Raw genomic sequence first — 12,603 nt, 5'->3', positions numbered from 1 at the left:
TCGCTATTCTGAAAATAGACTCATCGCCCATCCTCCACACCCCCCTCCCCAAAACCGTCAGCCATAAACTGCATTGGGATGAGAGTTATGAAATCTCTCCCCCCCACCACGCATTCACAAACACTCTCCCCCGGTTTTAAGCCCCCCGGGATCTGCTAGGATTATACGGAGGAAGTTCACATTTTCTGGCTTCTGCGTATCTATTTTCAGCATAAAACAAACACAGTCAGCGCCTGTTTTCCCACCAGCATTCCATTGCCTGAGCACGAGCCTCCAAGCCCTGTGTCCCAGACTGGAAGGAAACACCATCAGGAAGTGAGTGAAGCAGTAGGGAAATCTGAAAGAGCTCCTAAGGCGAACCAAACAGCCCTTGAAATATCAGGACTGAGCGTCCAGCCCTGTGGCACAAAGAACAGTTAGGAGTTACATTGATCAGCACCTTTCATCTCGACAGGGCTGAACATTTTGCAAACGTTGGGCCCGATGCACGCACAACATGCTCTGTGCTGTCAGGGGCAGCCAGCCGTGGATACCTTCTGGGGGCGGGGTGGGGATGGGGGAGAGTTGTGATCTTCTTCCAGGTGTGCTTTGCACTTCCAGAGCCTGTGACATGCAGCAGATCCCAGGGGCTGAGTCAAGCCCATTCATCAAGACTGCCAGCCCCCTTTCTTCTTCAAGAGGCATGTGACATTATACCCAGTAAACAACGGGCCTGAAAGGAAAGGAATGTGGCAGCCAAGAGAAACCATGGCCCGCTCACAGACACCAGGCAGGTTCTGATTTCGCTGGCAGCACCAGTGGAAATCAATTGGAGCTCCACTGCATTCCATGCTTTTACCCTGGTGTCTAAGGGACGGGGGTGAGAGTTGGAAGTGGCAGGTCCCATTTTTAAAGCAGTGCTGGGGCTGCGGTGAAAAGTCCCAGAGGAAGGGGAAGCCATGCAAAGCTCTTGATGCAGGTCTATAGACAAGGGGGCAAACAGCCCAGCTGCGAGTGCTGCTATCAGGGGAGCTGCGCCAGCGGTGAATTTGGCCCCTGGATGAAGCAGCATGCAGATGTGTCTCTGGCTGGAGAAGGGAGAATGCACTCGCTGGGCCAGGAAACAGAAGGCTGGAGTCTCAGAGTATGTCTGCTTTGGAAGGTGTGATTCCCAGCTTGCATAGACATATCGCCATTAGCTCCGCTCAAGCCAGCAGGCTAAAAATAGCAGTGGAGCCAGGGTAGCAGGGGCGGTATCTCCGGCAGGCTGCCTGACGAGGTACCCGGGGGATCGGGGTGGGTTTGTACTCAGGTAGGATTACCAGATGGCCGGTGGCTCCCAGACTTGACTGCTTTGGCAGTTGTCTGCTCTCCGGCTGGGAGGATTTTTGAAATGAGTCAAAGTCTGGGGCAGGGTTGCAGAGCAGATGTTGCAGTTCAGAAAGAGCCCTGACTGGTCCGCTTCCTGATTGGTCCCTGCCCTGCATCTGATTGGTCCATTCACCTGCAGCCCCAGCTCCCACACCAGGGAGAAGGTCCCTCAGGGAGGTGCTGATGAGGGCCGGTGCTGGGTCCCGGGCATGGGCAGCACGTGAAGCGCCAGCTAGGGGAGGCTAGCTCCCAGCTCCACCCCTTCCACCGGAGGCCCCTCCCCTTCCTCACCCCACCCCCTGCCAGAGCCCAGAGCCCTCCCCCGCATCGCGACCACTGGCCCCTGTCCCAGGCTAGTGCCCCTGGACCCAGAGCCCCGGGATGGCAGACGGCACAGCCACTGCACAGAGGGAGCCACAGAGCAGGAAGCAGGGGGACGGCCTGGAGGCGGAGCATGGACGGGGCCACGCCTGGCTGTTTGGAGAGGCACAGCCTCCCCCAGCCTATGATACCCACAGTCCATGGTCCTGGGCTTGTGTCAGCTGCCCTGCCACCATGACAGAAAGTGACACTGCCCCCTACACCTCCGGGGAGTACCCCCTACAGCACTTCCCAAATATCCCTCCCAGTACACAAGCACGCACACCCTCCCGCATCCCCCAGGTACCCCTCCCAATACACACACAACCCCCTCCAGCAGCCCCATGTATCTGCTCCGGTACCCCCTCAGTACACACACACCCTGGGTACACCTCCCAGTACACACACACACATCCCTTCTGCACCCCCGAAATACCCACTCCAGCACCCCTGACTGTATGCCCTCCAGCTGGCCCCTCCCCTCCGAGTGGCCTCTTTTGGCACCTGAAATATGGTAACTGTACACTCGGGTGACTAACTTGATCTGCTGCCCATGCTACTCTGGCTCCACTGCTCTTTTTCACCCACCAGCTCAAGCGGACCGAGCACCTATCTGGGACTGACACCTTCCGTCACGATGCTCCTTAGTCTGGGACAGGAACAGGGGTGCTGCAGCTAGGGGTGCCGGGTGGCATGAAGTGATTTCCAGTGTATGCAGGGTTTGGGTTTTGCTCAATGGCTCACAGCACCCCCCACTATACAAATTGTTCACTAGACAGGGACAGTGTGGAGTAAGGGGCTTGAAGAAACCTTTGTGTTCCCCATATTCTGGAGCTGTACAGAGGGCTGCCCAGCCTTTGGTCTATTTTAGAGCAGCCTCAGAGCTGCTCTAACTTGTGCTCTATATGGCCTCCTATGGGTCCTGGGAAGCAGTGGGTAGCCATAGCGCAAAGCACTCCAGCCACCTCCCTGAAGCACCCCTGACCTGCCCCCTACATGAGGGGCTTGGGGAAACAGGTCAGTGCAGAGCTACTATGCTGGCTCTACCAGCCAGGAAGGCTCATTTTAAGGCTCCTTTGTGCTTAAGGCCCTTAGCGTAACTGAGACTCAGACCCAGCTTGTATGTAGACTCTAAAAGGAGGCCGTTTCTGTAGCATGCCCACCTAGCAGGAAATCACCTCCCTATGTCCGTCAGTGCCTCTCCCAGGTCAGCTGAAGTGGATTGCCCATGATCCGGAGCTAGGCCTGCCACCACCACAGTGTTCCCAAGACAGGCCCCGGCCCGCTGGCCTGAGAGTGACAGCCAGGCTGCGTTCGTCTCCTCATTCTGCATCCGACGTCTCGGGACGTGGGGGCTTTGCAGCTCCGAGCCAGCCCTGGTTTGAATTAACGACGCCAGCGGCTGTTGCCGGCTCATGTTACCGTGTGCGGCATGAGCCGGGACTGTGCTCAGCCGTGCAAATCCTTCGAAATCGGAGCCCTCAGCAGCCTGCAGGCGAGTCGGAGGGGGAGGGAGAGCAGGAAATGGGGTGTGGAGAAAACCACAGCAGGAGTCCCCTTGTTTTAAACTTCTGGCTCCCACCGATGAAATCCCGCTCTGATTTATGGCCTGTGACAAAGCTTGTGGGGGGGGAAGGGAGTTACCCCAGGGATGACTTTGGCCCATCTGGCTCTGGCCTCCCAGCTCCGGCCTCCTGCAGGACCGGCTGCAGCTGCCGGCGCCAGGTAGGTGTGGTGCTGTGCCCCTGAAGGTGTTCAGCAGGGCGGGGGCCTCCTGATCTCAGTCTGGGCGCCAGCCCCAGGCTTCTCCTCGTGCCAGCATTTCGTGCTGGGGCAAGAAAGTAAAACAAGCGGAGCCACCTTGCAGCGTGTCAGTGGGAGTCTGGGAAGCCGCCCAGGGCAGGCAGAGACCTCTCTGCTTTTCCTTTTATCTCCCGCTTCCTTCGGCTACAGGCCAGCTGAATTCTGCACTGGCCACAGCTTCCTAGATAGCCCCCAGGGATCCCTTGATCTATCGCCCACTGACGATGCTATCTAGGCCAGGTGCATGCAGCTCTCTGGCCTGCAGGCCTGGACGGCCATGGCCAGGTATAGATTAGCAAGGAGACATGCTGAGTGGCACTAAAGTACTTCCTTAGAGTCCAGGAACTGCAATAGAGCCAACGGGGCCTGGAGAGAAAGGTCCCCTTTTGCCATGAACGGGACACCTCTGCCCATTCCGCCAGTGCCTTCCCCCTCTGCCAAAACGCATCCCCTCCCCTCTCATCCGGGTTGATTTCAATGGACGTTAGAAGCCTGAATACCTTTGAGGATCCAGGTCTAGGCTCTCTGTGCCTCTGCTTCCCATCCATGCCGTGGGGATAACAGCCCGTCCCTGCCTCTCCGAGGGAGCGGGTGGTGATAAATACATGAACGATTGTGAGGTGCTCACTACAAGGGACAGATAAGTTTCATAGACTTGAAGGCCAGAAAGGACCACCACAATCACCGAGTCTGACCTACTGCCCATCGCAGGCCACAGAACCTCGCCCACCCAGTCCTGTAACAGACCCCTAACCTCCTGCTGCGTCCCTGAACTCCTCAGATCTTGAGTGAAAGACTTCAGGTTAGACAGAATCCACCATTTATTCTCATTCAAACCCGCAACTGGCCCTCAACCTAGAGAGAGAGCTAGGAATGGACCCACTGAAGGACCGTTCCATCCGCCGGGGCAAGGTCCCCTTGGGACGTCAGTGAAGCAATGCTGATGTACATGACGTGGAGATGTTGATCATCAGGGAGAGTTATGGTTAACAGCCCATAGGTATTTTGGGAGAAGAATTATTTAGTGTGGCCCAAGGACGGGGCAACTCAAGATAAATGGGACGAAACAGAACATGGGAAATAGTAGACAAAATATCAGGGAATATTTTATGACAGTGAGATCTACCGTACTAGACTGAGACATCTGCAGTTTTAGACCAGTGAAAATGGTAGAAGCCTCATCTCTTAAGTCATTTAAAACTCGATTGTACAGAGAGCTGGGGAATATACTAAGGGAACAATCTACTAATGGCGTAAAGCAGGGTGGGAGAGAACAGAGTGGGTGATCTAACGGGTCTTTTTCATCTTTCATTTCTGGTTGCATGTAAGTTATTTTCTAACTGGAGAGATACTGTTGCTACACTAGTATCTACTGTCCGAGCCGTGCTCTTGAGCTGAAATTCACCCCGGTGCAAGGAGCCAGCACCCACCGCTAAGCACTATGGACCAGTAGGATTTGAGTGGGACTCAGTGATATAGAGGACTTGTGCTGGCCCTCTGCAGAAGGATGAATTTTACCCTTGCTTATTTGTATGCACCTACAGCTAGAAAATAAAGACAGGATTTGCCTGTGTGAACTAAGCCAGAGGGTCATGCATGACTATTGTCTTTAGAAGCCATAAAAGCCTCAAATTTAGACCTTCCATAAATATAATTATTAATGGGACATTTTTGCTGCAAAACTGCACCTTTTATTTTTAGGCGTGACCTTTTATCCCTCGCTTTTTCTATTCCTGGGTAGTTTAATTACCAGAGTTTTCTGACCTGGCGTATTTTGAATTGTTTTTCTTCTCGATGGCCTTTAATGCTTCCCAGCAACTCGTGCTGACTGCAAGCGAAAGTGGTCCAAGTACAGAAATGGCAGAGCCAGTCCAAGGAGCTCTCAGGGTTGTTTTTGGTGGCACCAGCCCAGGTGAGGAGCTTTACTTGTGCTCTCTGCGCTGGACACGCTAATCCAGTAAGGAGCCGAAAAGGGAAATAGCTTGTTTGCTTGATCTGGGGAGCGCTTTGTGTTTTCAAAGAGCCATATTGGAGCGATCAGCCCTGCCAGGGGCAGGGTCGGCTCTAGGATTTTTGCTGCCCCAAGCAAAAAAAATTTTGGCCGCCTCTCCCTTTTTTTTCATGCCCCCTGCCCCTGGCCCCACCCCAACTCCACCCTTCCCGAACCCCTTCTCCAAATCCCCAGCCCTGCCTTCTCCCCCCGGGTGTGCCGCATTTCCCCCCCATTACTTCCTGGGGGCCCCTCCGCGATCTCCCGCCCTAGCTCACCTCCGCTCCGCCTGCTCACCCAGGTGCGCCATTGCTCCTCTTCTCCTCCCTCTCAGGCGAGGGAGGGCGGAGCTGTTTCGCGCGCAGCAAGACTGGGAGGAAGGGGGGAGAAGCAGAGCAGAGGCGGCGAGCTCACGGGAGCAGGGGCGGTGAGGGCACTTTTTCCCCATGCCCTGGAGTCAGCGCCAGAATGCCATCCCAAGCACCTGCTTGTTTCGCTAGTGCCTGGACCCGGCCCTGGCCAGGGCACTCACACCCTGATTCTATCTGCCATGGGTATTCACTTCTCCAAGTTGTGCTCCTCAGCAATACCAGCCTAATGCCTCAGAAAGCCACTCCCCATGCTACATCCCTGGCTTCAGAATCCGTATCTCAGCCCCAGATTTCCCACTCTGCCTGTCTCTGCTTTTTATTTAAACTGTAAGCTCTGTGGGGCAGGGACTGGCCTTTCGTTCCACAGTACTTAGCACAGCGGGTCCCGGGCCATGACTGAATGAAGAAGAACATTCAGAGTGAGATTCCTCACTCTTTGTTCTCACCAGGCCTATTGACATTTCAATCAGTTAACACTACCACAGCTGTGAGGGTCCCCAGGCCATCTGCAGCTGCCACACAGCAGCTTGCTGGAGCCCAGGAAGCATGGGCCAGTGGACCCTACCTTACCACAGACACCACCCACGACGCTCCTGATTGGAGGAGATGTCCAGCCTCTCCGATTGGCTCAGATACACTATTTAAGCCTGAAGAAGGCACAGGAAGTTCTCTGAGCAGCTAGGTAGATGTCTGTCTGGCTGCTACATTGGACTCTGCCTTCTTAGGATATCAGGGTTGGAAGGGACCTAGTCCAACCCCCTTCCCAAAGCAGGACCAATCCCCAGATAGATTTTTGCCCCAGATCCCTACGTGGCCCCCTCAAGGATTGAGCTCCCAACTCTGGGTTTAGCAGGCCAATGCTCAAACCAGTGAGCTATCCCTCTTGCTTAATGCTTGAGTACTGCCTTGTTCCAGATCCCAGTTTCTTTACCCCACCCCTGGCTACTGACTCTGGCTCTGTCACCCGGCTCAGGTCCCTGGCTCCTGACTCCAGCTCTGACCAATAGGTCTGACTGCCCACATCCCAGTCCATGACAGGAGCACTGAGGTGATCCTGCAAGGTGCTGAGCGGCACCAGCCCAGCAAAACATCTCATGCCAGTAACCCCATTGGTTTTCCTCCACCATCCCCGTAACATCCGACCATGCACGCAGCACAGGGACTGCGCACACAGCAGAGGCAATGTGTGTGAAAGACTGATCAGTAAACTCCTGGTCTGTGACTTATCTTCAGTATTTATCGTCAAAGTACTCCATGGCCTGGGCCCAGGATCTCCAAAAGATTGTCTAAAGCTCCAGTGTGACGATCGTGGTCAACAACTACGCTCCTCTGGCATAATGGACTTTATCCTGACTGGAGTAAAGCTCATTGGTACAGGAGACATAACCTTCTCCAGGGGCGGTCCAAGACTCTGGAATGAGCTCCCCAAGACTAAGAACCATCACAAACCTCACCCCCTTCCGTTCCAAGTGCAAGATGCGTGTCTTTGCCCTGCCTTCTCTAATATAAACACATAGCAACAGGTATATTTAGTTTAAAAAAAAATCACTACCAAGATTCTGTACGGCACACGCCTCTCCTCCTGGGGAGAGGATAAGAGAACAAACAATGCATAGCAGATGTTAGTCATGTTGCTTAATGTACTAGTGGAAATACTGGATATGATGGTGATCAGGGTGGTATAAGAACCTGGAGAGAAGAGGAGAGAATGGTGTCTGTAACAGATGTAGTTCCAGCGAATAAGGGGAAGGATGGATATAATCTCTGTCTGGAGTCCATCAGAGTTCTGGATTTGCCTATCTTAGATACTTCCTGACCCCATCACCATAGCATGAGCTCCATGCCATCTCTAACATATTTATCTTCACAAAGCCTACAAGGCAGAGCTTTGCTGTTATCTCCAGGGCACAGATGGGGACTTCAGGCACCAGAGGGTACATCTACACTGCAAAAAACCACCCATGGCCGTGAGCCTCAGAGCCTGGCCCTATGCACTTGGGCTCATGCTACGGTGCTAAAAATAGCCATGTAGATGTTCCTATTTGTGCTTTGAGACCCAACCCCTCGGGCTCTGGTGGGGGACCTGAGCACTGAGACATGCTGCCATGGAGGTAGATGTACCCAGAGATACTCAATTGACATCAATAGGTATTAGGTGCTGTGATGGGGCAAGGCCAGATGGCTACAGTAAAGTACTGAGGAACAGGTATGTTAGCCCCAGGCTAAACAAATCCCTAGGACCCTGGTAACCAAATGGCAGTTGCTCCAGGTTAATCAAGGCACCTGGAGCCAATTAAGATCTTTCCAGAAGGCAGTGGAGCATAGCTACTTTAATTAGAACACCTGCAACCAATCAAGGCAGGCTAATCAGGGCACCTGGGGTTTAAAAAGGAGCTCACTCCAGTCAGGCGGGAAGGAGCCAAAGGAGAAGGAGCGCGTGTGAGAGCTGGGAGCAAGAGGCCAGGAGCTGAGACTGAGAGGGTGTGCTGCTGGAGGATGAGGAATTATCAGACAATCAAGCATTATCAGACACCAGGAGGAAGGTCCTGTGGTGAGGATAAAGAAGGTGTTTGGAGAAGGCCCTGGGGAAGTAGCCCAGGGAGTTGTAGCTGTCATGCAGCTGTTACAGGAGGCACTATAGACAGCTGTAATCCACAGGGCCCTGGGCTGGAACCCGGGTTCCCCCCAAACCTCCCAACTCCTGATCAGACACAGGAGGAGCTGACCCAGACTGTGGGTTCCACCAGAGGGGAAGATCACTGAGGTGAGCAAATCCGCCAATAAGCGCAGGACCCACCAAGGTAGAGGAGGAACTTTGTCACAGTGCCTAAATACCTTTAAAAAGCAGGGTCTCAAACCCATGTTTCCTGAGCAATAGGCTACTGCTCTAACCACCAGACCAGCCTCCCCTCCCTTGGTCTTGACTAGCATGGTGAAAGACTCAGCATAAGAACCTTCCTGGACAGGTTTCTGTGGGGTGGTGGAGTCCTTCCTCCGACAGGCCCAGCGTTGTCCCTCAGGACTTGGATTCTGCCGTAACCATCTGCAGTTGGCAGCCCAGGAGTACTGCATAAACAGCTCAAATGCTTAGAGAAGCCAGAGGAGGGGGCCGATCGCTTCCCCCCCATGGCTGAACCGCGGCCAGCAGCAGTTACTGTAAACGGAAAAGGGACACCAGCCCAGTTCTGCTTCCCTGCCTGAGACAGAGCCTGCCAGCGAGGCCAGGTCCCAGGACAGCGCAATGAAGGCAAAGGAAAGTGTTAGCCTTGCTTGAAAATCACGTGGGTCCTGGTCTGGGGCATTGCACGGGGATGTGTACATTGGCGCTGGGGCCTGGATCCATTTCCAAAGCATCAGGATGTTAATCCCCTTCCCACTCCTCATGCAGCAAGCCAGGAGAGCAAAGCAGGAACTGGCCACAGCAGCGAGTGTGAGGAGAGACAGCTGGCGGGGCTGCTGGCAGAGCATAATTGCTTAGATCTCTAACATTTGTGCTGCTAATTACTGCCGGGTCAGACCCCAGGTCTGGATTTTGCAACTGCCACCTGCCAGCAGCTCTTACTGGAAGTTACTGGTCTGCAGGGCTGAAGAGTCAGGCCCCGCATTCACCTCTTATCACAGTGGAGGGGCTGTGTACCGTACTCTGGGCTCTCCAGCCCCTCATTGCCCCTTGTCACAGGGGAAGATTTGTGTCCCATACTCTTGGCCCACCCGATAGCTTGGAGGGAAGAGAAAAATAATTAGTAACATGTCCCATTTTCCTAGGATCTTACAGTCGTCTAAATAATCTACGCTCACAGCCATGTCCATCCAGGCAATGAGATAAATGTCCCCACGTTAAGGATGGAGAGGAAGGATGGTTCCATGATTAGGTCACTAGCTGGGGACAGAGAAAGACTGTTTCAATGCTCTGCTCTACCACAGGCTTCCTGTGTGACCTTGGGCGAGACACATAGCTACTCTAGGCCTCAGTTTCCCCATCTGTAAAGTGGAGATAATAGCACAGGCCCACCTCACCGGGGTGTTGTGAGGATAAATGCAGTAAAGGCAGTGAGGTGCTCAGATACTGTGGTGCTGGAGGGCATATAAGTACCTCTGATAAATAAATGGAGAAACTGAGGGTATTTCTACATTGGAGTATGGGGGAGGGAGTGTAATCTCCAGCTCAGGCAGACACAGCAGCATGCTATAAATACCCTTGTAGCCAAGTGGCAGGAATAGGCTGGCTGCTCCAAGGCCAATCTCCTCTGAAATCCTAGATATGTACTAGGGGCAGCTAACCCATATAGCCATGGCTACGCTGCTGGCTGGGATGATTTAGTTGGGGTTGGTCCTGCTTTGAGCAGGGGGTTGGACTAGATGACCTCCTGAGGTCCCTTCCAACCCTGATCTTCTATGATTCTATCATTTTTAGTGCACGAGCTCAATCAGAACTAGCGTGGGTATGTCTACCCAAGCTGGAAATTACAGCTCTAGCGCCAGTGTAGACATATTCCCGTTTAGAGGGTAAGAGATTTGCCCAAGGCCGCAGAGGGAGTCAGTAGCAGAGCCAGGGGTCTCATTTTATATTAAAGCTCCACTGTTTGTGAGCAAACCGAACAGCTCAATAGGCTGCTTCTTACTAGAGCTCACTGACATTTTTCTAATGAAGATTTTTCCCAGTGAAATGTGGGGTTCCCCCCAAAGCTACATTTTCTCCAGGAAAATGCCCATGCCAACGCCATGTTCCAATTCTTTGGGTGGGAGAGTGGGAGGGGCAATTCAAAACGAAGCATTTCATTTAGAAAATGTCATTGTTCCAGAACTCAGCATTCCACCTGGGTCAAAAAACAGGAGCATGGCTGGTGCCGACATTTCCCACTCGCAACATTTTCGGGGACTTTTCGCTCCAGGAACATTTTCCATCTTTTGACTTTTCGTCCCGTTACAGGACAAAACCCAGCATTGAAATGTGGGAGTTTCCTGTGAGACAGAAATTCCATTCTTCAAACAGCTCTACTTACTACCAGGGCTGATAACCTTCTAACGCCTTCTCCTGAACTACTTATCACCATACGACATGTATTGCTCCTGCCTGCAACATGGATAAACCATCTGGAAATGAAACTTTAATATAAAGCAAGTCTGACCATGCGTAGAACTCAGTGCTCCGTGCTCCATAGTTATACACCCAGCTTGCCTCAGAGCTCTGGGGAGCTCACTTTCCAATCACTGTCTGACCTTACCAGCGTCAGTAAAGTTTCCTTGTTGTATCTCTAAGGCAGGTGCTCAGATACTGTGGATGTGGGAGACACACAGGTAGAAAGACAGACAGACAGAATTTTCTGCAACAGCTGTGCATTAAGGTTGCCACCCTAACATGGCCAGCTCTCAGCCCCTTCTCTCTGTCTGCACCATGGTGGCTGGCAGCTGGGTTGCTCCCTTTCTCACATGCTACTGCTGCCCTGTGCCAGCTTTTCCCCTTCCTTTTGCTCTCTGGCTGGCTGTGCCATGGGGTAGGAGCACACGCTTCCGACTAACGACAATGATTTAAGTCCAAGGCTCGATGACTGGCATGAGTAAATCTGGCAAGTTCAGGCCCTGATCGTGCACATCAGCTCCTCAAGCCAGGACATCACAAGGGTGATTCAGAGCCACGTTCGCAATCAGATTCATGCCCGTTAATGATTAAACCCAGTCCACGGCCTATGGAAAAAAATGTCATGCCCGTGTACATTCAAACAAAGGGGAAGGTACGGACAGTTCTGCTGGGAACCGGTTGGGAGTTCCCGCCATAAAAGCTGCAAGAGAGACTTCCTGAAAGGGGATGCATTTTGGCAGTGAAGATGCAATAACCCCCACTGAACAGCTGGGGGTTGAGAAGGGAAGCAGGATAGGTCCTTCAGGGATCACACCTGTCTGAGCAGTCCTGTCGGGGAAGTCCAGAGGGGGAACATGTTCAGAGATGCCAAGAAGATGGTTGTGTCCTACTCCCTCCTCTCCAGGGTGGGAGGAGATCTTCGTAGATGTTAAGGCCAAATGGGACCATAGAGTACCGAGGCTGATCTCCTGCATAACACAACCCAAAGAACCTCCCGCAGTGGTTCCTATATGAAGCCCACAGCTTCTGTTGGAGGTATAGCTCCTCTCTTTAAAAAAGATATCCAGTCTTGAAATAAAGACTTCAAGTGATGGAGAATCTACCACATCCCTAGGTAATTTATTTCAATGGTTAACACTCGATGGCCACCTCCTCGCCAGACTGAAAGTTGCCGTTGCAGGCCCTCTATTAAAGCAAAATCATCCTCATCTTTGCCCGCTCTTTGGTGTTTTGCACCATCGACAACACTAACCCTGTGGGAGGCTGATGCATGTGTCTTATTTTTCTGTGTATAATCCTGCACCATTCCACTTCTAAGTATCCTATTGGAGGCAACTGCCATTTTTCAAGGCAAAGCTGCGGCAGCATGTTCTGGAGGAGACACACACTCTGTACTCTCTCTTGGTTTGCTATGAGAAGAACCTAGAGTGGCAGGTTGTTCTTTATATGGGGGGAAACATCACACTAAGATCTACATGTGATACCCACTGCTGAAGTACCTACACCCCTGATCTACCTGGAATACCCACTGCAGCTCTCATGGCATTTTGATATCCAGGCTTTGTGGCCTGTGGCATACATGAGGTCAGGCCACATGATCATTATGGTTTGTTTTAGCTTCAAATCCTCTCCGTGAAGAGTTAATGACT

Source organism: Chelonoidis abingdonii, chromosome 1 (genome assembly GCF_003597395.2).
Source record: "Chelonoidis abingdonii isolate Lonesome George chromosome 1, CheloAbing_2.0, whole genome shotgun sequence".
Lineage (NCBI taxonomy): Eukaryota > Metazoa > Chordata > Testudines > Testudinidae > Chelonoidis > Chelonoidis abingdonii.
The sequence above is the reverse complement of the archived record's forward strand: the minus strand, read 5'-3'. Positions refer to the sequence as shown.